At 43.8% G+C, this 25,568-nt stretch overlaps 1 long non-coding RNA gene across 1 annotated transcript; it reads right to left on the bottom strand.

Annotated features, from left to right (window-relative positions):
- Window positions 1-17,570: 17,570 nt before the first annotated feature.
- Window positions 17,571-18,807, bottom strand: LOC146862149 (uncharacterized). The gene is made up of 4 exons (XR_014978386.1): window positions 18,782-18,807; window positions 18,213-18,451; window positions 17,871-17,935; window positions 17,571-17,598 (listed from the first exon to the last, which is right to left on the bottom strand). It is a non-coding gene; the product is annotated as an uncharacterized LOC146862149 (long non-coding RNA).
- Between the last annotated feature and the right edge of the window lie 6,761 nt (window positions 18,808-25,568).

The following is a 25,568-nucleotide window of genomic DNA, read 5'->3' as shown; positions in this document are numbered from 1 at the left end:
GTATTTGTGCTTGTTGGACATGTTTTGTGGCTTTGTGCCATTCGAATAGTGTATTCTTGTGTTGTTTTGCTTTGTCCTGGTTGTGTACGTGCGTTTTTAGCGTGTGTACGGTGTGTACTTCGGCTATTTAGTTGTACAGTGCTGTCCTTGTGTCTGGCTTGGTACGACTCGTACATGCGCGATGTTGGGTGAAGGTGCTGGTGTTGGGGCCTGGGGTGCGCTCCGTACTTAGAATGTTGGGGTGGGGGTATGCTCCATACGTACGCGGGTGAGGGTACGGGTCGTACATACACGGTTGGGATGGGGGTACGCTCCATACGTACGCAGGTGAGGGTACGGGTTGTACATACATGGTTGGGGTGGGGGTACGCTCCATGCATACGCGGGTGAGGGTACGGGTCGTACATACACGGTTGGGGTGGGGGTACGGTCCGTAAATACACGGTTGGGGTGGGGGTACGCTCCATACATACGCGGGTGAGGGTACGGGTCGTACATACACGGTTGGGGTGGGGGTACGGTCCGTACATACGCGGTTGGGGTGGGGGTATGCTCCATCCATACGCGGGTGAGGGTACGGGCCGTACATACACGGTTGGGGTGGGGGTACGCTCCATCCATACGTGGGTGAGGGTACGGGTCATACATACAAGGTTGGGGTGGGGGTACGCTCCATACGTACGCGGGTGAGGGTACGGGCCGTACATACATGGTTGGGGTGGGGGTACGCTCCATAAATACCCGGGTGAGGGTACGGGTCGTACATACAAGGTTGGGGTGGGGGTACGCTCCATACGTACGTGGGTGAGGGTACGGGTCGTACATACACTGTTGGGGTGGGGGTATGCTTCATACGTACGCGGGTGAGGGTACGGGTCGTACATACACGGTTGGGGTGGGGGTATGCCCCATACATACGCGGGTGGGGGTACGGGCTGTACCTACATGGGTGTACATACACGGGTGTACATTCATGGGTGGGGGTACGTCTCGTACATAAACGGGTGTACATACAGGGTGTACATTCACGGGTGTACATTCACGGGTGGGGGTAGGTCTCGTACATACACGGGTTTACATACACGGGTGGGGATTCAACTCGTACATAGGAGGGCTGGGGGAGTTTTGGGCACGTATGCGGGCACATGTCTCCATGGTTGCTATGGGAGTTAGGTGTGGACGGTGTTTTTTCCATCCGGTTGTAACATCGGACGCACAGGATGGATCGTACTAGCGCGGTCGGACTTCACTTTTCACATTTGTACGGTAAATCGTCCGAGGATGTGTTGGACACATTTTCCGACCCGAGGACGTGTGGGGAATAATCCCAATGCGATTCGTATGGAGTTTTTCCCATGCGAATCGTACTTGGCAGTTTGTACGGCACTTGTATGATTCGTACGGTAAAAAGACCGGATACGAGTCGTACGGGGAAATTTTTTACAGGATCGTAATCGGCACCCCTGTCACTCCCTTTGCACTTCTCCAGTGATTTTATAAATTCATGCAGGCACTCTCCTTGCAATACTCTAAACATTCAGTCAGTACCCAAGTACTAATGGAGTGAGGCAGGCCTTAGCACATGGATTGATTCAAACGCCTATCCACTATGCATGTAGGCCTCTAACCACGTACACAATTGTCTTTCACACCTTCAATTCGCCAGTCAGTATCCATACACTTCCAGCAGACACCCTGTCAATCCCCTTACTCTCCTCTAGTGACTCATCCGGCACCATGTAGTAATCTTTACTGCACAAAAACCCAAACCCTTAAAAGATTCATTTAGGTACTATCCTTGCATTACTCTAAAGTTTCAGTCAGTATTCAGGTACTCATGCAGTCAAGCAGCCCTTTTGACAAGGACTGTTTGAAGTAACTATCCACTGTATATATAGTGGTCTAACCAGTTTTACACTTGTGCATCAGGCCGACTTTTCCACAGTTACTATGCATACACTCCAGAAAACACACTGTGACTGCTGTTGCAGACCCATAGTGAGTCTTTCAGTAGCATGTAGTGATCTATTCAATGAAGTAAAATTCAAACAACTGTGAGTTCACTCAGTGTCTCTCCTTATAGTACTGTAATCATTCAGTCAGTTAGCATGTAGTCCTTCAGTGAGGCAGGCTTGAAAGTAGTATGCTTCAAGTAGTATGCACTATGCATGTAGTGTTTTAACCATCGTCACACTTGTGCTTCAGGGCTATAATTTCTTAGTCAATATTTATATAAAATGTGTTTGTATAGTAATAGAAAAGTATAAATTATAAAGTTATTAATATACATTTATTTGTGAATATTTTTTACAGATACTGTTTTTCACCATTAAAATAGAGAAATCATGATGGAAAAAAAAAGAAAAAGAAAAGAACAGAGAAAGGACAGTTACTTGAAGAAAAATCAACCACAAGTATTGAATGAACAACATAATGTGACTAAAAAGAAAATATCTTCTGGTAAGATCACAAAGCAATTTATTAAAAATGTTTGTAGGACCAGACAGAATGTACAGAATGCTGAAACCTCTAGGAATGCTTCAACTAGAAAAAATATTCAAAATAATAGGAAAAGAAAAAAAGCAAATGGACAGTGAAAGGAGATGAAGTATGGTAAAAGAAGGCAAAATCAGTATAAGGAAATACGCAAAAAAATATTTTACAAGAGAGTAGTACATAATTTGCTGAAAGATGTGAAGAAATATAAAAAGTGAGCTCTATTTTATAAAAAGAAGAAGCATATTGAAACCATTGTTGAAAAGGCTTTTGAAGTAAAAAGGAAACTATTTATTTTAGTATTAAACAGAATTCGATCACTAGATAAACCAATCCATTTAATGAAGGTCAAAAGTAGGAGGAAAAGAGTAATTAATAGAACACATTTTTGTGATTTTTTTGGGGAGAATGGAAACACAGTTCAAGTTCAGAGCCTTTCTTTAATGGAGAGAGTTATTTACAGAGTAATAATTTATTACATGCACTTGACACCAGTGGTCGAGGTTATGAGGTTAGAAATGGTTGTCCAATTGACAAAGAGAAATTGGTTGAAAGAAATGCAGAAGAAGTGATAGCTGATGAAGTTCTAGGGAGACATCCTAAACACTCTGTGTACACTTGGGATTGCAGTAGTATTTGTAGTGTACAACAAGAATCTATCGATAAATTATGTAGTTTCTTACGAGCATATAGTAAAAAAAGTGTTAAACAAAAGATTAAGGTGTTGCAAGGACTAGACCCTTGCAGAGTGAGAAAAAATACTGGTTTGCAAGGTAATTCTCTGGCTTGTCTTTCTAGGAAAGTTTGTCAAAGTGTTTTTCACCATTTCAGGATGTTGGCAGTACATCATACTCAAATGCGAAAGTTAGTGAGAAGATTGTATTATGCAAAAAGTCCAGCACTAAAGTTAAATGAGTTGAACAGTGCTCTTTTGCGTGGGTCAGTATCAGATGTGAAGAAGGTTTGTGATGATATTGAGTTTTGTTACTTTGGTCCTCAGCAAGAGAGTGCAGAAACTGACACATTAGTAGAGCAAAATGTTGAAGACAATGTAGAACCCATGATTACAAAAAAGTTTGAAGATCAAATCACAAAGTTTAAGGTAATTTCAGGTGAAAGACCAAATGTTTCTTGTATTTGTTGTCGGCGAAGTCACTATGAAAATCAGACTAGGAGTGTTAATCTGTATTTAAAAAGTGAAACAGAAAATAAGTGGAAGGAATTTGCAACTTATTTGTTGGTAGAGGATTGTTTTGATTTGGGATCTGAACAGCGTATTTGCAAATATTGTTATAACAAATTAGATGAGAATAAAATGCCTGCTAGAGCTGTTCATAATAATCTAGAGTTGGTTGCTATTCCTCCAGAGCTGATAGATTTAAACACCTATGAGTCTATTCTCATTCAATGTGTGCACCCGTTTCAGGCTATTGTTCGTATGGAGCCTAAAACAGGTAAATTGCCTCCATCAGAGTTACAAAGAGGATTGAAAGGAAGAGTTGTGTATTTACCCTTAGATTTAAAGAATAACATTGAAACTATTGGTGTAGACCATGCAGAAAATCAACCACTAGTTATTCTAGTTAATGGTGTTCCTACTAAGAATAAGAAAATCTGGCAAGAGTTAGTGGATGTTAGAAAAGTGCAAAAGGCATCATTGTATCTGATAAAAAATAATGAGTACTATAGAAATGTGTTTGTAGGAGCAGAAGAAATAGATTTAGCAGAAGATAATGAAACATTAAGTGGACAAATTGAAAAAGTGGACATGTCCAGATGTGAAGAAATCTATGAACATTACAGTGTACATCCACTTCATTCCAAAGAGGTGATGGGGAATACGATTGAGTTGTTCCAAATGAAAAAAGCAAGAGGAAGTCCCATGAGTGTATGGGAAGAGAGCTTGGAAGCTCGTTGTTTCCCGCAGTTGTTTCCAACAGGAAAAGGTGGACGATATGATGAACGTCCTGTGCAGATTCCTGCATCTGAATATCGGACAACAAGATTATATGCAGAAGATCCAAGATTTCGACAATGTATCCCTTATATGTTTCATTTTCTGTTTGAAAGTGACTTGTCTGGATTTTCATATGCAGTAAATCACATTTTAAAAACTGGAATGCATCTGCAAAATGTAACTGCAAAGGATGTTATGGATCAAGTGCATCAGAGAGATGATCATTTAGAATCTCAGTTGATTAATCTGATGGCATGTCAGCGTGGGACTAATGAATATTGGTACCGTCGTCATGGAGAACTGAAATGTATGCTACGGAACTTAGGAACTCCTACATGGTTCGTTACACTAAGCTGTGCTGAGTATGCTTGGGATGATTTACTTGAATTTCTTCGAGAGGCAAATTTCAATATAAAAAATATTGAATACAAGACACCTGGAGAATTGTGCTCTTTGGATCCTATTAATGTATTCAGATATTTCAAACATAGATTTGAATCTATGATGTCTTTGATCTGCAATAAAAATAATCCTCCTCTTGGAGAAGTTGTGGATTTCCTTTGGAGAAAGGATTATCAAGCAAGAGGTGCTCCTCATATACATATGTTGTTATGGATCAAGGACGCCCCCAAATTTGGAACAGATTCAGATGATACTGTTTTGTCTTTCATTAAAGATTATGCCACATGTGCTGTCCCCAATAGCAGAGAAGATAAAAACTTAAAACAACAAGTCTTACGATTCCAAAGCCATAGGTGTGGAAAATACTGTCGACGAAAGTACAAGTCAAAGGATAAGTTCTATACCAAATGTCGTTTGGGATTTCCACATCCTGTATTATCCAAAGGAAGAGTGAACAGTTTTATGTCAGCTATGCAACATACCATCACAAGAAAGTCTCCGAAAAATACCTACAACTTAAGAAGAAGCGAAGAGTCAGAATACATAAATGACTACAATCCAGTTATTTTATCCATGTGGAACGCTAACATGGATATTCAGTATGTTGCAGACAATTCCATTGCTGTTGCTCGATGTGTAACGTCCTACATTACTAAATCAGAAAAGACGGAATTGAAAGAAATGTGGGAAGAGATTTCTCACGAGAAGACTCTAAGTAAGAAATTATACAGTTTCAGTTTGAAGATGTTATCGCATCGTGATATTGGAGCATATCAATGCTCAGATCGGTTATCATCTGCAAGTCTATACTCCAAAAGTAGAAGAATCATTTGGGTGAGTCTAGGTCTTGCAGCAATGCGAAATCGGGTACTGAAGTCTGTTCAAGAAATTGATATTTAGCAGAAAAAGAACCAGAAAGTACAGATATTTTGAATACGAATATGTTGGACACATATTACCCAAACAGAAGTCATCATCTTGAGAAAATGTGTCTCTATGAAGTGCTGCAAAACTACACTTTTAAATGGAATACTACAGAGAACATCAATGATGGAAAATATGCAGTGATTGGTTCCGAAGGATGTTTGGTGAAACAAAGGAAAGGAAATTTATTTAATCACAGGAAACTGAGTTGCGACACTGCTGATAAAAGGGAATTTTACTATTTAGCGCTTTTGCAAATGTTCAAACCATGGCGTTCACAACTGGAATTACTTGGAGATTTTCAGAGCTATGAAGATTCATTTAATGCTTGTAAAGATAGCATACAATGCAGTGCTTTTGCAAATTATGTGAAAATGTTGAATGATGAAATTGATCAAGAAGCTATAATTGCAGCTGAGATTGCTAGAGACAGTTCTCAAGACAAAGTTCTGCTGCACTGAGTCAAGATCCACTAGGACAAGCAATTGTTGAAAATGAAGCAGCAATTGCCATGAATGAGGTGGAAACAGCAATGCATCAAGCTCAAGAAGATGTAATGGAGTTAGGAAACTTTGAAGAACAACTAAATGTTGAACAGAAACAAATATATCAACAAGTGAAAGAACAGATTGACAATGGATTACTTCATGAAAAGAAAGGGCGCTCGTGTACATCATTTCAACCTATCCGAATGTATGTGAGTGGTCAAGCTGGAACAAGAAAAAGTTTCTTAATTAAAGTAATTTCAAGTTATCTGCAGAGAACAACTGAGTTGCATTTGTCTTGTGTTGTCACTGCTCCAACTGGGTTGGCAGCACATAACATTAAAGGAATTACTTTACATCGTTTACTAATACTACCAGTAGAGCATGAGAAAAAATTGGAATACCACCAGTTATCTGGAGATGCTTGTTGTGAAGTTTCAAGAGTCCTGAAGAAAATGAAACTTCTCATTATTGATGAGGTAAGCATGGTCTCAAACTTGATGCTTGCCTTTGTGCATTTAAAAATGCAGCAAATTCTTAAAACAGAGTATGACGTTTTATTTGGAGGAAAACACATCATAGTTTTTGGAGATCTACTGCAACTGACTCCGGTAATAGGACAACCGGTATTTAAAACACTTGCACATGAAGATACCAGAAAGTCTCTCGGAAGTGTTGGTAACGTGAAAATTTGGACACATTTTGAATACAAAGAACTGACAACAAATATGCAACAGGCAAATGATGCTGAATATGGAAGTATTCTTCAAGATATATGAATTGGACTTCTCACAGAACATGGCAAACAAGCTTTGCAGAGTCGATTACTTTCCAATTTGTTTCCAAATCAAAATGTAGTTCCTGAGAAAGTGTACATGAAAATTGCAGAAAATAAATCAGTGATCTGCTTAATGCCAACACTGCGCGAGTGTTCTATATTCAACGAAGATCTATTGAAACTGGAAAATGAAGAAATTATAAAAATGAAAGCCATCGATAAAATAGAGCATGAAGGAATCACTATTATTTTGACGGGAATATTGAAAACAAAACTGGATTCTTTAGAAAAAAAGATATCTAAAACGGCTGGTTTAGAAAAGACTCTATATGCATGTGTAAACTGTCGGGTAATTTTGAGGCGTAATTTGGATGTAGAAAAAGGTTTAGTTAATGGAGCAATGGGTAAAGTGGTGGATTTTGTTAATTATCAGATAAAAGAAGGAATTGAATTTTTAAAAATTAAATTTGATCAGATTGAAGAAGTTAAAGAAATTGGTCATTGTTCAGTTCGTTTTTTGCTTGTTAAAGATTTATATGTCCGTAGGAAACATTTTCTCTGGCATATGCAGTGACTATTCATAAATCTCAAGGATTAAGTGTAGACAGTGCATTGGTGAACATTGGATCTACTGTGTTTAAAGAGGTTATGGCATATGTTGCTTTGTCGCGAGTCAGAACAGTATCTGGTTTGTTTTTGATTGATTTTGATGACACAAAGGTTACTGCAGATGCAAACTGTGTAAAAGAGTATAATAGGTTAAGGAGGGTGTATGCTCCTAATTTAGGTCAATATTCTGTATTTGAAAAGCGTGTGGTTGGTCGAAAAAGAAGGTTTGAGAATATCTGTACTGAAGGTGTAGAGAACGGAAAAGAACAAGATAATGTTGTGATTGCAAGTAAAAAGAAAAAGGACACTATTGAAGAGATTGTTGGTTATCAGTTTGAAAATAGTTCAGTGTCAACTGCTATGCTAATGTAGTGGTCAATGTTGTTTTTTATCTTGAAGGTTTGCAAGAACAAATTATGCAGAATTGGCAAAAAAGATTTTGTTCCTTGTTGCATTCTGCTCAGGAATTTGTAATGTATATGCTTACCATTTTTGAAAATGAAGGTGTAGAAATAGAAAATATTTTTGGCCTTTGTTACAAATGGGAACATCATTGTGAAAATTGCATGTATACATCTAGCACTAATGTACACATTGAAAGATTCCTATATTTAACATTACCGGACTGTAAATCAGTGTCTTTCAATTAATTAGTTAAAGGTGCAAATCAAAACATGGAGTGTAGCCAATGTATATCAGAAATGTTATCCACATTATTTTTAAAAAAATATGGACAATATATAATTTTAATAATGCAATGTTGTACAGCTGATGGAAAAAAATTGAATACTTTAATAAAGCAATTTGTAGCAACACAACTATCAATATGAGGAAGGACTTTTGTAGCAATTGCAATAATCTTCCATGATGGTCCTTCCACAACATCTGGACATCACACTGCCTATCTAAAATGTGACAAAGGCTGGACACTTTGTAATGATGCCCAGTTGGTTTTTAAACAACGTTTGCCTAGTGAATTACGAAATTCCTACCTAATATTTTTAAAGCCAAAGTTTTAGGAAGATTATTCACTCTCTGAGGAGTTGATTATTTTAATTTATTAGGATTACCATTGGACAATTTATATAAAAAACAGTGCAAAAATACCATTTGGCCTCATGGAAAGGTATATGTTTGAATTGTGGACTTTTTCTTACTCATTGACTTGGTGAATATTTTAAAGCGACAACATTTACAGTTTTTATAAGTTAAAGTTATAAAATGTTGTTAGCCATAAGCATTTCATATATGTGTGATTTGTATTTTCTGGTATTTTACTGAGAATAGCATGTTGGGTTTTTTTAAACAATCTTTTTGATTGTCTTTTTTTTTGCCCGCTGTTGTGTGATGAGTACGATTGAAATCACTATTTCTAGTGAAATTCAATATATTCTGAGAACAGCAAAAAAGGCAAACAAAATATTTTGTTTAAATATGCTGTGTTCTTAAAAATGTAATATTACATGTAATAAATATGTTTTCTTTTATTTCACAGATCCTAATTCTAAAATAAGCAATTTACTACAATTTACATTACAAAAAAAAACAGAAAAAAAAGTGTACTATTTTTTATTTTTAATACTGTGAAGGTAAGTTTAACTAAGTATTAATATGGACAATGGGCACATCTGCAAGAAGGTACAAAGTTGTAATACATTTTTCAAAACACCCTGTTTATACCTATGTAGTTTTGGAATCTCTCTGTCATAGGATATCATATGACCTCCAAAAAACAGATTTGAGTGGTTTATAATATTTCCCATTCTACGTATTGAAGGACTGCAATCATTTCAATCATTCTTCTTTGAGCATCTTTGCAGACAAACATCGGTGCTTACCTCCTATCCTTTACAAGTAATTTTCCAAGAAGAAATATGTAACTTTTTGCAACATAGTTATACCGCAAGACAGTCTTTTATATTTACAAATACAGGAAAAAGCACTCTGTGTACCTTTTTTTTCTCAATGTAAATACGACCTCATCATACACATCACTTTGCGTTGAAAGGGTGTTCTATAAGTGTTGTTGTGCGTGATCGCACAGAAACATTATAGAGGAAGACACATCTCCAGATTTATCAAAAATAATAAATCTCGACATGTGTGTGAATGCTGCACCATTCTCCAATTGGTGTAGCAAAGCACAACAAGGAAAATTGTTTTCATTTCTCCTCATTTTTTTAACCTTCAATGCATGCTAAAATGTTCAGCATACATTGAAGGAGAAAAATGTGTTTACTGATTGCTTTTGTGCAGGAAGGTGTGTCTTCTTGCGAGAAATGCGCATGCGTGGGTTTCCGCACATGCGCATTTGTCACGAGAAGTTGGAAATGAGGAAGAGGGAGCCCCGGAGACGCCGTGCTGCAGTTAAGTCTTTACATTTAATTATTTTATCATGCATGATATTATTTTAAAAGGAGGGAGGGCGGGAGGCGGGTGGCGGGTGGCAGGCAGCTACGCTTCACCCTGGTGTGTGCGTAGCGCTGCCTGCTTCGCCTACTTCGAAAACTGCGAAGCAGGCAGCGCTACGTACACTACGTGGGTGAAGCGTAGTATAACGCCCAGGGTAAGTCTTATACAATCAATGATACAAGCACACACTCATCCATACAGCCACTCACACTATCACACACTCTCAGTTATAGTCATTTCTGTACTCCAACATACATATATACATATATACTGCTGTTCACATATGTAGTAAATTACACATGTACTAATGAAATATATATTCACACACTAACACAACCATACAGATATTCACCCACCCATACAGTCCATTACAGACCTAGTGTTGAAACCATGCAACCAGTGAACCACCCACTGACATATCTATGCACAGAGTCACACACATCCCACAACAGAAACACTCAGGTACCCATACAGATACTCAGACACTCAGACAACCAATCAATAACTTATATAGGCATTCATGTACCTATTCACAAAACCATGCATCCGCTTACACACCAACAGACAGACACATACAGTCATTCACACAGTTTAGTCATTAACCCATGCATTCAGTAAGATACGTTTAATGACTCACTTATAGAGTCAGTCACGCACCTACAAAATCATCCATTCACACACTTATACACTCACTCATTCTTCAATTTGCCTTTCCCTATATATAATAAACATATTTAAAGTTTATAGAAACACACAGACACTGGATGATGTCATCAGTGATGTTATCAGTGATGTCATTTGAGATGTCATCAGTGATGTCATCAGTGATGTCACTGACCATGTCATGAGTGATGTAATATGTGACGTCATCATCAGTGCATTGCAGGGGCACTAGCTGAACTAACTATAATGGGGGAATTTCTAGGGTTTTGTATGAGGGAAATGTCCGGCTAACTGTAACGCCCCTGAAACCTATGGTTTTTTCAGTGAATTTCTAAGGTTTTGTAAATGCTAATTCCTAACTATAATGTGCCTGAAACCTATGTTTTTTTCAGTGAATACACACACACACATATATATATATATATATATATATATATATATTCACTTAAAAAACCATAGGTTACAAACATGTTATAGTTAGCTGTACATTTCACTCGTAAAAAACCAATGAAATTCCACGTTATAGTTAGATCAGGTAACTATAACTTGCGCGCCCACAAATAAACTGCTGATGACGTCACATATTACATCACTCATGACATGGTCAGTGACATCACTCATCACATCAATGATGACATCTGAAATGACACATTGTGGATTGCGGTCGCGCAAGTTATAGTTACCTGATCTAACTATAACGTGGAATTTCATTGGTTTTTTACGAGTGAAATGTACAGCTAACTATAACATGTTTGTAACCTATGGTTTTTTAAGTGAATTTGCAAGGTTTTTTAAATGCTAATTCCTAACTATAACGTGTGTGAAACCTATGGTTTTTTCAGTGAATTTGTACGGTTTTTTAAATGCTAAGTTATGTATTTATTTTTTATTTTTTTTCTGGTTTTTCACCCTGCGCACACCCAGCGCGCACGGTGCGCTTTGCGCACCGTGCGCGCGCTGTGGGCACTCGGTGCGCAGTTCATACCGTGCGCGCCTCGCCTTTTTTTACACAGTAACAATTTTTTTTTGCCCTTGCGGGTCCTTCAATTTATTTAATAAATGTGATTGTTATTTCGTTTTTTTTTTTTTTTTTTTTTGCCGTGCGCGTACGGTAAGCTTACCGTACGCGCACTCCGCGATTTTTTTTAAAATTATTAAATGTATTTTTCGTACTTTTTGGTCCTTCGTGGACCCCCTGACAAACGCTAGGGGGTCTGCAACTCTCTCCGTTGCCCCCTTTTCACGTTATCCACCTTTGTTTTTCAGTGCGAGAGACAGAAAATGGCGGCCGACACTTTCTTATTTCGACCGATTCGAATGTTTACAGTCATGTAACCACCAATCAGAATTGAGCTCGCGCACGGCACCGTACGCGTACGGTAAGCTTACCGTAAGCGCACGAGCGCGCTTACAGATATATATATTGATTTAAATGCTATTTTCTCAGGACCTACTGAACAGACTTACACCAGACCTGCAAAAGGCACATCTCTGACCTGAGGACTACCTCTCTGCCAAATTTCAAGTAATTCTGTTCAGCCGTTCGGGCTGTAGCTCGGACTAAAGGTCCTATGGGAAAATGCATGGGGAAAACGCGTTTTGGGACCCCCCTTTTTTCTCAGCCCCCGCTTGATGAATCCCCCCGAGACTTTCAGGGTAGGAGTGGAGCGGAGCGCCTCAACTATTTTGAAAATTTCGCGAGGATTCATCAACCGGTGCCAAAGTTATTCCAAATAGAATGTTGCGGATTTCCTATGGAAACACGGTCCTAACTATAACTATCTACTGGCGACCGCCAGTAGATAATATATATATATATATATATATATATATATATATATATATATATATATATATATATGTATATATATATATATATATGTATATATATATTCACTGAAAAAACCATAGGTTTCATACATGTTATAGTTAGCGGAAATTTTACTGATAAAAAACCAATGAAATTGCCCCGTTATAGTTAGTGATGGCAACTATAACTCACGCGACCGCAATCCTCTGCTGATGCTAATACTGTATTTAGACACTTATTTGCCCATGTCTTCTTCCATACATTTTTAGCTATACATATATTACAAATATTTTTTTTTATAAAGACACATATGTCATCAGCAGAAGATTGCGGTCGCGTGAGTTATAGTTGCCATCACTAACTATAACGGGGCAATTTCATTGGTTTTTTATCAGTAAAATTTCCGCTAACTATAACATGTATGAAACCTATGGTTTTTTCAGTGAATTTGCAAGGTTTTTTAAATGCTAATTCCTAACTATAACGTGTGTGAAACCTATGGTTTTCCATTTACCACAACAACTTGCGTTATGACATGCAAGACATTTATAGAGGAGATGGTGTGCACTTCAATGATGAAGGGAACAGAGTCTTCCTCTTGAACCTTAGACTCTGCATCGGTACTTACTTGTAGGTACCACTTAAAAATCACTTCATAAACACAACGGCTCTTTTTAGAGCCCCCTAATATCTAAACTCTTAAATCTGCTTTTCATTTATTTTTTTTTATTTTTTTTACCGTACGCTTACCGTAAGCTTACCGTACGCGTACCCCGTGATTTTTTTTAAAATCAATAAATGTTTTTTTTGTACTTTTCTGTCCTTCTTTGACCCCCTTACAAATGTTAGGGGGTCTGTAACTCTCCTCATTGCCCCCTTTCCTTGTTTTCACTCTTTTTTTTCAGAGGGAAATACACAAAATGGCGGCCGCCGCTTCCTGGTTTCGACCGATTCGAATGTTTACTAAGATCTAAGAGCCAATCAGAATCGCGCTCGCGCACGCCACCGTACGCTTACCGTAAGCGTACGGTAAGCGTACCGTAAGCGGGCTCAGATATATATATTGATTTAAAGGCTATTTTCTCAGAATCTACTGAACAGATTTACACCAAACCTACAAAAGGCACTTCCTTGACCTAGGGACTACCTCTCTGCCACATTTTGAGTAATTCTGTTCAGCCGTTCGGGCTGTAGCTCGTTCTAAAGGTCCTATGGAAAAATGCATGGGAAAAACGCGTTTTGGGACCCCCCTTTTATCTCAGCCCCCGCTTGACGGATCCCCCCGAGACTTTCAGGGTAGGAGCGGAGCGTAGCGCCCCACCTATTTTGAGAAATTCGCGAGGATTCATCGACCGGCGCCAAAGTTATTCAAAATAGAATGTTGAGGTTTTCCTATGGAAACGTGGTCCTAACTATAACTACCTACTGGCGACCGCCAGTAGGTAATATATATATATATATAAAAAAGTCACATTCGGGTTCTTCCGGGATAAAGCCCTTGTCAGGTGGTGCGTTGTCCGGCGAACCCAAAGCCGGATAATCCAATAACAGTTCTGTGAAGAAAAACGCACTCTCGGAGGTCAATCGTTATTTAATAAACATTCGCTACGCGTTTTGACACAAACTAGTGTGAGCAAGACACTAGTTTGTGTCGAAACGCGTAGCGAATGTTTATTAAATAACGATTGACCTCCGAGAGTGCGTTTTTCTTCACAGAACTGTTATATATATATATATATATATATATATATATATATATATATATATATATATATATATGTATATATATATAATTACCTACTGGCAGTAGGATTTTTGATTTCCTAATTAACTTTGGCGTTGTTTGACGAATCTTCGCAAAATTCTCCCCCCAAAAAAAGTCTATCCAGGTCAGCTCCTATCCTGAAAGTTTGGGGATGATTTATCAAGCGGGGGCTGAGAAGAAAGGGGGGTCCCAAAACTCGTTTTTGTGTGTAAATTTCCATAGGAAATTTTTTGAGACAGGCTACAGCTCGAACTGCTGAATGGAATTATACCAAATTTGGTAGAAAGGTAGCTCTTGGTTCAGAAAGCCACCTTTTTTTAAAATGGTGTAAATCCGTTCAGTATTTGCTGAGAAGTTCAAAAAATAAGAGTCAAGAAATCAATTTCCCATAGGAATCTTTAGCCAAGGCTACAGCCCGAACTGTTGAACGGAATTACACCAAATTTGGCAAAAAGGTAGTGCTTGATTCAGAAAGCAACTTTTCTTTAAATAGTGTAAATTCATTCAGTAGTTGCTGAGAAATTCAAAAAATAAAAGTTTCGATATCTGGGGCAGCGGTGGGTTCACGCACCCTCCCTACCACACGCTTCACTCTGATTGGCTGCCAACACTCCAAACCAGGAAGTATTGGCAGCTATCTTGTGACTTGGTAGAACCGAGTCAGAAGAAAATAAAAACATCAGAATGCGCGCTGAGTGCGTGAATCCGCACAAAAGAAAAAATGAAGTGGGGGCTGCCCCACTTCATTTAAATGAACCCCCGGGTGGGCCAGGTTCCGGGGGCAATCCTATAATTATATTGCGGGGGCCTGCAGGGCCTCCACAGCCCCAGGGACTGCCACCTCCCTGGGGCTATGTAAATTAGGAGCGGGAGGGCACATAGCCCTCCCGCAGTCCCATGGACCGCCACCTCCCCGGGGCTTGTTTTGTCATTTCTGAGGGGCGTCCAAGGCCCCCACCAAGCTCCGGGGATCGCCACTCCCCGGGACTTTAATTAAATATGCAGGGGGGCTTTGTGGGCTCCCGAAGCCCCGGGGAACACCACCTCTACGGGATTTTGAAAATAGAGGGAGGGGGCTGCGCGGCTCCCCTGCTGGAGCCCTTGATGTCCCTGGGGACCGCCACGCCCCAGGGCTGGCTCTTGCAATGTCCTGGGGAGCTCACCCCCGGGACGTTGTTGTTTGGCATGAGAGGGTTGAAGCATGTTTTGCACACTGCCATAGCAAACCCTGGTTGCTTCGTTGAAGCGAGAGGAGGAAAACCTGCTCTCAGTTCAATGAAGCAAAGCAGGATTGCTTTTGTGCAAGGGGATCTGTATGTTAGAAGGTCCAGTTGCCCAAAAGGAATGCCGGCTCCCACAGGAGGTGGGGAGCCGGCGGGACCATGGGGGCATTGGGGCTCCCCCCACGGTCACCAACAGAGAGGCCAGGCCCCAGAAGATTGGGTCCCCGGGGCCAGAAGTGGCCTGGGAGGGGGGCCATGCAGCACCCCTCCCCTTGTAAAAAAAAAGAAATGTAGATGTGGGCATGCTTCGGGGGATGAGGTCCCCGAGGCGAATGTAAATTAATGAAAGTGAACGCTTACCTAGTGTGAACGCACTGGGTGCGTGGCTCTCAGCGCGGCACTCGAGTACTTCTCAGGTCTTTAAAACACCGAGAAGCATATTCTCAAGGACACATCGCCGAGTTAACAGCACTTTATCACAGCCAAAATTGTGATAAATTTAGCGCACCATTCACAAGCTGGTGCAAACAGCCCATATCACCAGTTTACCGGTGATAGCAACCTCAAAAAGCATCATCACGGATGACCCCGGCAAATATTGCTTATGAGATGCAGAGTAAGTGTTCCCATGCAAAAAGCAGCAAACACACCACTTTGCAACTTTCTCAACCACCAGCAAGATCGGCGAAGAGAGTACAAAACAGGCAATATGGTGCATTAGGCCCAGGAAGTTTAGGCGTGCTCTGACTTGGTGTAAAGTCGGACTGCAGCCTGTAACATTAGAGGGAGCCCATCCTACAGCCACACCTGAACGACAACAGATGCAATGGAGCCAACGATCGTGCAGCTCAGACATCCAACAGTGCCCTGACACCCTCCGCCACCAGACCCTTGTCCGCCATCTCCCCTTGGCCACCCCTGACAAACAAATGTGACATTTCTTCCGAAATCTGGAACGTAACAAATCGGGTGATGTTGCACAATTATAATAAAAAAGATGCATGTGAGGTTCGACAAATGAGAATCTCAGTCATCTATGGATTTACATATAAAACATTTTATTTAAACAAAACAACAAAATAAAAGTAGGTACAGCCATGGCGTGTCATTCCTTGACAATCTGAGAATCACAGCCTGCAAGACAAAAAGCAAGATAAGATTGTGCGTCATGCCCCCATCAAAGGAGAGATAGAGAGGGAAAGAGAGACAGAGTGAGAGAGAGGAAGAGAGAGATAAAGAAAGAAAGTGTGTGAGAGGGAGGAAGAGAGAAAGAGAGAAACAGTGTGAGAGAGAGAGGAAGAGAGAGAGAAAGAGTGAGAGAGGAAGAGCGAGAGGAAGAGAGAAACAGTGTGAGAGAGAGGAAGAGTGAGAGAGTGAGAGATAGAGGAAGAGAGAGAGAAAGAGTGTGAGGGGGAGAAAGGAAAAGATGGAGAGGGAGAGTGAGTGCCGACACTGTGGACAAACCCCTTACAGCTCACCTTTCCGCCAACCGTGTGTCTCCAACCACTTGCCTGGACATAGTGCAGCCCTCAAGCTCACTCATCTGAAACATAGTATAGAATCAGTAATGGCAGAGTACATACAACTGCACACACCTAAATCGCTGTCCTGCCCCAGCGCACCCAGACTGCTGCACCTCATCCACTCCCACCGCCCAGAGGTTTCTGCCCACCCCTGTGCACCCAGGCTGCTGCACCCCATCCACTCCCACTGCCCAAAGGTGTCTGCCTGCTCCTGCGCACCCAGGCTGCTGCATACTATTGACTCCCACCACTCAGAGGTGACTGATTGCTGCTGCGCAAACAAGCCTCTCTGCTCACCTTCCGCCACCGGCGTTTGTCCAAGAGGGTCCACCACATGCCGATGCAACCTCCTCAGTCGTGGCATACACGCAGTCCAGCTGAGCTCACAATTCAGATCGGGTCTTGATTGCCAGGATGGTGTATCAAGGCCACGCATCATCGCAGGCTGCACACTGACTCATCTCTGGTGGCACTAACTCAGTGGAACTCAAGTCATCGCCATGTGGCAGGAGGCCCGTGTCGGGGGGGGTCGATAATCTGTGAATCACAGCCTGCAAGACAAAAAGCAAGATAAGATTGTGAGTCATGCGCCCATCAAAGGGGAGAGAGAGAGAGAAAGACAGAGAGACTGAGAGAAAGAGGAAGAGAGAGAAAGAGTGAGAGAGAAGAGGAGAGACAAAGAGAGAAACAGTGTGTGAGAGAGGAAGAAAGAGTGAGAGAGAGAGATGAAGAGAGAAAGAAAGAGATAAAGAGTGTGAGAGAAAGGAAGAGATGGAGAGGGAGAGTGAGTGCTGACACTGTGGACAAAACCCTCACAGCTCACCTTTCCGCCACCGGTGTGTCTCCAACCATGTGCCGGTACATACTGCAGCCCTCAAACGCACTCATCTGAAACATAGTATAGAATCAGTAATTGCAGAGTACATACAACTGCAGACGCCTTCATCGCTGTCCTGCCCCTGCGCACCCAGGCTGCTGCACCCCATCCACTCCCACCGCCCAGAGGTGTCTGCTCGCCCCTGCACACCCAGGCTGATGTACCCCATCCACTCCCACTGCCCAGAGGTGTCTGCCCGCCCCTGCGTACCCAGGCTGCTGCACACCATCCACTCCCACTGCCCAGAGGTGACTGCCCGCTGCTGCACAAACAAGCCTCTCTGCTCACCTTCCACCACAGGCGTGTGTCCAAAAGAGCCCACCACGTGCTGAAGCAACCTCCTCAGCCGGGGCGTACACGCGGTCTAGCCGAGCTCACAATTGAAATCGGGTCTTGAATGCCAGGATGGTGTATGAAGGCCACGCATCATCGCAGTCTGCACACCCTCTCAGCTCTGGTGGCACTAACTCAGTGGAACTCAAGTCATCGCCATGTGGCGGGAAGCCCGTGTCGGGGGGGTCTACAATCTGTGAATCACAGCATGCAAGACAAAAAGCAAGATAAGATTGTCCGTCATGCGCCCATCAAAGGAGAGAGAGAGAGAGAGAAATAGAGAAAGAGGAAGAGAGAGGAAGAGAGAGAGGAAGACAGAGAGAAAGACAGAGAGAGTGAGAGAGAGAGAGGAAGAGAGAGAATGAGTGAGAGAGGAAGAGAAAGAGAAAGAGAGAAACAGTTTGAGAGAGAGGAAGAAAGAGTGAGAGAAAGGAAGAGAGAGAGAAAGAGTGTGAGAGAGAGAAAGGAAGAGATGGAGAGGGAGAGTGAGTGCTGACACTGCAGACAAAACCCCCACAGCTCACCTTTCCGCCACCGGTGTGTCTCCAACCACGTGCCGGGACATACTGCAGCCTTCAAGATCACTGAAACATAGTATAGAATTAGTAATGGCAGAGTACATACAGCTGTACACGCCTTCATCGCTGTCCTGCCCCTGTGCACCCAGGTTGCTGTACCCCATCCATTCCCACTGATCAGAGGTGTCTGCCTGGCCCTGTGCACTCAGGCTGCTGCACCCCATCCACTCCTGCCACCCAGAGGTGCCTGTGCGCACCCAGGCTACTGCACACCATCCACTCCCACCGCCCAGAGGTGACTGCCCGCCCTTGCACACCAAGGCTGTTGCACCCAATCCACACCCACCGCCCAGAGGTGACTGCCCGCCCCTGTGCACCCAGGCTGCTGCACCCCATCCACTCCCACCGCCCAGAGGTGTCTGCTCGCCCCTGCACACCCAGGCTGATGTACCCCATCCACTCCCACTGCCCAGAGGTGTCTGCCCGCCCCTGCGTAACCAGGCTGCTGCACACCATCCACTCCCACTGCCCAGAGGTGACTGCCCGCTGCTGCACAAACAAGTCTCTCTGCTCACCTTCCAACACAGGCGTGTGTCCAAAAGAGCCCACCACGTGCTGAAGCAACCTCCTCAGCCGGGGCATACATGCAGTCTAGCCGAGCTCACAATTGAAATCGGGTCTTGAATGCCAGGATGGTGTATGAAGGCCACGCATCATCGCAGTCTGCACACCCTCTCAGCTCTGGTGGCACTAACTCAGTGGAACTCAAGTCATCGCCATGTGGCGGGAAGCCCGTGTCGGGGGGGTCTACAATCTGTGAATCACAGCATGCAAGACAAAAAGCAAGATAAGATTGTCCGTCATGCGCCCATCAAAGGAGAGAGAGAGAGAAATAGAGAAAGAGGAAGAGAGAGGAAGAGAGAGAGGAAGACAGAGAGAAAGACAGAGAGAGTGAGAGAGAGAGAGGAAGAGAGAGAATGAGTGAGAGGGAGAGAAAGTGAAAGAGAGAAACAGTTTGAGAGAGAGGAAGAAAGAGTGAGAGAAAGGAAGAGAGAGAGAAAGAGTGTGTGAGAGAGAAAGGAAGAGATGGAGAGGGAGAGTGAGTGCTGACCCTGCAGACAAAACCCCCACAGCTCACCTTTCCGCCACCGGTGTGTCTCCAACCACGTGCCTGGACATACTGCAGCCTTCAAGATCACTGAAACATAGTATAGAATTAGTAATGGCAGAGTACATACAACTGTACACGCCTTCATCGCTGTCCTGCCCCTGTGCACCCAGGTTGCTGTACCCCATCCATTCCCACTGATCAGAGGTGTCTGCCCGGCCCTGTGCACTCAGGCTGCTGCACCCCATCCACTTCTGCCACCCAGAGGTGCCTGTGCGCACCCAGGCAACTGCACACCATCCACACCCACCGCCCAGAGGTGACTGCCCGCCCCTACGCACCCAGGCTGTTGCACACCATCCACTCCCACTGCCCAGAGGTGTCTGCCCGCCCCTGCGCACCCAGGCCTCACTGCTCACCTTTCGCCACCTGCGTGTAGAAAAGAGGACTAACCATGTGCCGCTGCAAGCCCCAATCCCGGGGCCCGCATACAGGGCACCCTCCACATCATGCAGCCCTGCTATGCAGGCCACCAGGTCTCACATTTGGTTCTGCGTCTTGATTTTACCATTGCAGAAGACATACCAGTGCACCCGCCATCATCGCAGGTTGCACACCTGCTCAGCCCTTGCGTTGCCACTAACTCTGTGACCAGTGAGGCCACGCCACATGGCGGTAGGCCCCCACTGTTCGATGGTTCAGGCGTACACTGCGGTCCAGCAGGGCACAAAAAACCTGACCTGTCCGGACCGCCGGGACGGGGCATCATCGCAGGCTGCACACCCGCTCAGCACTTACAGTGCCCCCACCTCACTGCACTGAAAGTCACCGTCCAGTGGCGGTGTGCCTATGCCGGCTGCAGTGCATCCGGTGCCACCTTGTCTGAAATGGAAATGGCGTGGAGCACGTGCGCCTGGTCCTTTTTATTGGCGGGGTCACATGTCCTGTGACTCCTGTGCTTGATGGGTGTGGTGTGGGTGTAAACCAACCGTCAAGGAGTGGCTGTGGCGTACTGACAACTAGACCTGTGAGCAGCAGATCACTACAATGAAAATCTGGGCCATGTAGAGTTGTTGTCCCTCCCTGGATGCGTAAGCGGAGTATGCTGGCCTGGCGTATGCCAGTGCTGTGTGTGGCTGTGAACAATGTCTCTGGAGCTCTAGGCGTGGTTCTGTCCTGGGCTGTATGAGTACTCAACTGATGCGGGTGCCCCTGTTGTAGTGCTGCGGCCACCTGGGCCATGAGCGCCAATGTGTCACCCTGTGACCCAAGTCCCAAAACATCACCAACATGGAAGGTAGGGGGAATCACTGACCCTACATTCATCAATACTTCCACAAATGAAAGATCGTGCACATGACATATCTGTGTGGATATGAATGTTTATTGCACAGTCTGTCGAGTGTTGTAGCTGTAGCAATACAGGGCCATGCAAAACCCAAATTTCTGTTTTTGGCACATGGAGGGCAGCCAATTAGAGCCAAGCTCATGCTCGGGTGTTAGGCTCCGCCAACATATGTACTTGTCCAATCAGTCCGCCAATTCCAAAGCACTTATAAATTCGCTATACACTCTCCTTGCAGTGCTCTAATGATCCAGTCTCTACCTATGTACTTATAGAATGACCGAGACAAAGTTACCTAACCGAAGTTTTCCCCACTGCAAGAGGTAACATGGTTACAAGCGATGTCCACAGCAGAATGTAATGTGGTAGGGCCCAGGGGCAGCATCATGCATGCATAATGAACACACGGACACAGTTAGATAGATAGTGGAACTGGGTACGGGCACGTGCACTCTGTCCCTTTTTATTACCAGGGTCACATGTCCAGTGACGTCTGTGCTGGATGCGTGTGGGGTGAGTGTAAGCCGGCCCTCAGGGAATGGTTGGTTCTGGCAACAAGTACAACAGTAATCATCGGATCACACACAGAGATTCAATCATAAAGGGTCCATGACTTGTGCTGCACTAAAGTAGGGGCACCAGATGTGAAATAATACACAAAAGATTCTATCGTAAAGGGTTCATGACTTGTGGTACACTGAGGTAGTGGCAGCAGATTTGAAATCATACACAAAAGATTCTATCATAAAGGGTCCACGAGTTGTGGTGCACTGAGGTAGGGGCATCAGAAGCATTCCGCGTGATGCGTGGTCTGGGAGGGCCGCACTGGTAGCAATGTCTGTTGCCTACTGGACTGCGTCATCTGCAATCGCAACTCGATCTGAATTGTGAGCCCTGCTGTACGCAATGTAGATCGAAGGCAGTGGTCAGCACAGACATTGAAGAATGCTTTTTGTCACTTCCTCTCGACAAAATCCGAGGACATAGAGTACAAATCTGTCTGCAATTAATAAATCATGTCTCACTGTAAATTGTGAGCTCTGCTGACTGCAGTGTGGGTGTATGGAACAAAACACGAAATATGTATGGACTACATTGTTGAAATATGTAGGTTTCAGGGACGTTATAGTTAGTTGCCTACTGGACTCTGAAATTAATGAATCAAGACTGAATTTGAATTGTGAGCCCTGCTGTCTACAGTGTAGCCCGGAGGCAGCGGTCAGCAAAGGCCCACAGCCACATGGCGTTGACTTTAGCTGCACAGATTAGGAGCATTTGGTCTTCTTAACCAATTATAGTCTCTTACACAATTTGCATCAATACTAATTTTGAATTGTGAGCCCTGCTGGCCGCAGTGTAGGCCAGAGGCAGTGGTCAGGAAGGGCCCACAGCCACGTGGCATTGACTTGAGCTGCACAGACTTAGTGGCACCTGAAGCACTCAGAGTGTGCGCAGCGTGCGATGATGCGTGGTCCGGGCAGGCAGCAGTGGGAGCAATGTCTGTTGCCTACTGCACTGCGTCATCTGCAATCACGACTCGATTTCAATTGTGAGCTCTGCTGTCCACAGTGTAGATCGAAGGTAGTAGTCAGCGCAGACATCCAGGAATGCTTTTTGTCACGTCCACTTGACAAAATCCGAGACATAGACTACAATTCTGTTTGGAATTAATAAAATCATGTCTCAATTTAAATTGTGAGCTCTGCTGTCGGCAGTGTAGACTGCCATTCAGTGTTCCTTTGGACTTGCAAGATGAATTTGGTCACTGTAGTAAAGCTATAACTGATATAAAATAAGTTCTTGAAGCAAGGATACTAAAAGGATATTATGTAGGTTTTAGGGACGTTATACTTAGTTGCCTACTGGACTCTGCAATGAAAGAATCAAGATTCAATTTTAATTGTGAGCCCTGCTGACCGCAGTGTAGGCCAGAGGGAGCGGTCAGCAAGGTCCCACAGCCACGTGGCTTTGACTTGAGCTGCACAGATTTAGTAGTACCTGAAGCACTCAGTGTGTGCGCAGCCAGCGATGATGCGTGGTCCGGGCAGGCAGCAGTGGGAGCAATGTCTGTTGCCTACTGCACTGCGTCATCTGCAATCACGACTCGATTTCAATTGTGAGCTCTGCTGTCCGCAGTGTAGATCGAAGGTAGTAGTCAGCGCAGACATCGAGGAATGCTTTTTGTCACGTCCACTTGACAAAATCCGAGACATAGACTACAATTCTGTTTGGAATTAATAAAATCATGTCTCAATTTAAATTGTGAGCTCTGCTGTCGGCAGTGTAGACTGCCATTCAGTGTTCCTTTGGACTTGCAAGATGAATTTGGTCACTGTAGTAAAGCTATAACTGATACAAAATAAGTTCTTGAAGCAAGGATACTAAAAGGATATTATGTAGGTTTTAGGGACGTTATACTTAGTTGCCTACTGGACTCTGCAATGAAAGAATCAAGATTCAATTTTAATTGTGAGCCCTGCTGACCGCAGTGTAGGCCAGAGGGAGCGGTCAGCAAGGTCCCACAGCCACGTGGCTTTGACTTGAGCTGCACAGATTTAGTAGTACCTGAAGCACTCAGTGGGTGCGCAGCCAGCGATGATGCGTGGTCTGGGCGGGGCGCACTGGATGCAATGCCTGTTGCCTACTGGACTGCGTCATCTGCAATCGCGACTCTATCTGAATTGTCAGCCCTGCTAACCGCAGTGTAGGCCGGAGGCAGCGGTCAGCAAGGACAGACAGCCACGTGGCGTCGACTTGAGCTGCACAGAGTTAGTGGCACCTGAAGCATTCAGCATGTGCGCAGTCAGCGATGATGGGTGGTCCGGATGGGCCGCACTGGTAGCAATGTCTTTTTCCTAATGAATTCTGCCTTGATAAGGCTACATGGAGATGACTTGTGGTGCACTGAGTTAGTGGCACCTGAAGAACTCAGCGTGTGCGCAGTCTGCGATGATGCGTGGTCCGGGCAGGCCGCACTGGGAGCAATGTCTCTTGCCTACTGGACTGCATCATCTGGACTCACGACTCGATCTGAATTGTGAGCCCTTCTGTCCGCAGTGTACATCGAAGGCAGTAGTCTATACAGACATAACTCTGTGGTGCTGTGCCACTCGGTCCAGGGGGCCTGTGTCGAGGAGGGCGGCAGTCACGGCGGCGGCCTTGTGGCAGGGTGAGGGCTGCCGCTGTGGCAGACAAGTTGGCCTTCCCAGAAGTGAACCACACCCAGAGTCCTGGCCTATTTATTCACACTCCTACGCTGCAGTGGCGTACGTTGGACCAGCCGACTCCGCTTCTGCTTATCGGGGGGTGACAACACAGCTACATGACCGAGATCTTTCCCACTTCCTGAGGTAACATGTTTGCGACCACTGAACACAACACTACAAACACCAGCAGTATATATACACATAGAGAGGTCTGTGCTCTGCATAGTGAGTTCTGTCTAGCACATTACCTCTACACTTGGCATTGTGTGAATTGTTATTGATGGGTGACTTGCATCCTTCACACATACTTGATTGCCACATCTCCCAACATTCAGCTATTGTGTGGCTGAGGGGCCATGCCATTTTGGGAAGGTCCACTGTCCTGTTCTGTGCTGCCTCGGTGGTAGTGGGGGGGGTGGTCCGGGTGAGAGGTCCTGGGGGTGGTGGTGGTGGGCTTTGTGGCCTTCTTGGGTGTCGGAGCTGTATGATCAGTAGCTCTATGACATGTATTGGTCTTCAGATGTGGCTCTGGGCCTTCTTGGGTGTCGGAGCTGTATGATCAGTAGCTCTGTGACATGTATTGGTCTTCAGATGTGGCTCTGGGCTGGGCTCCCTTTTATACTGTAGGTAGTCGTCCTGCTTTACACCAGTAAAAGGCAGGTGTTAAATTCTTATTGCTAACGCAGCTTTTCGCTTGTTTTTGTATCGCATCGCAGATTTAGCTGTTCATTGAAAATATCGGGAAGTGGTGTTTTCGAGTTATTTTTGCACGGGAATGCCTACTCTGCATATAATTAGCATTAGTTGTCACTCTCGCTTGTGGCAATTTTTTTAGCAGAAGCTATCGCTGGAAATCTGGCGATATCGGCAGTTTTCACCAGGTTGAGAATGTGATGATAATTTATAATCACAGAAAAAAGCATAGGCTTAATGACCATTAGAATTAGAAATTAGCACTTATAAAACCTTTGAAATTCACTGAAAAAAAGCCATAGGTTTCAGGCACGTTATAGCTAGAGATTAGCATTTAAAAAACGTTAGCAATTCACTGAAAAAAACATAGGTTCCAGGGACGTTATAGTTAGTTGGACATTTCACTCGTACAAAACTATAGAAATTCACCCGTTATAGTAA

This window comes from Triturus cristatus, chromosome 2_2 (assembly GCF_964204655.1).
Source record: "Triturus cristatus chromosome 2_2, aTriCri1.1, whole genome shotgun sequence".
Classification (NCBI taxonomy): domain Eukaryota; kingdom Metazoa; phylum Chordata; class Amphibia; order Caudata; family Salamandridae; genus Triturus; species Triturus cristatus.
The sequence above is the reverse complement of the archived record's forward strand: the minus strand, read 5'-3'. Positions and strand labels throughout refer to the sequence as shown.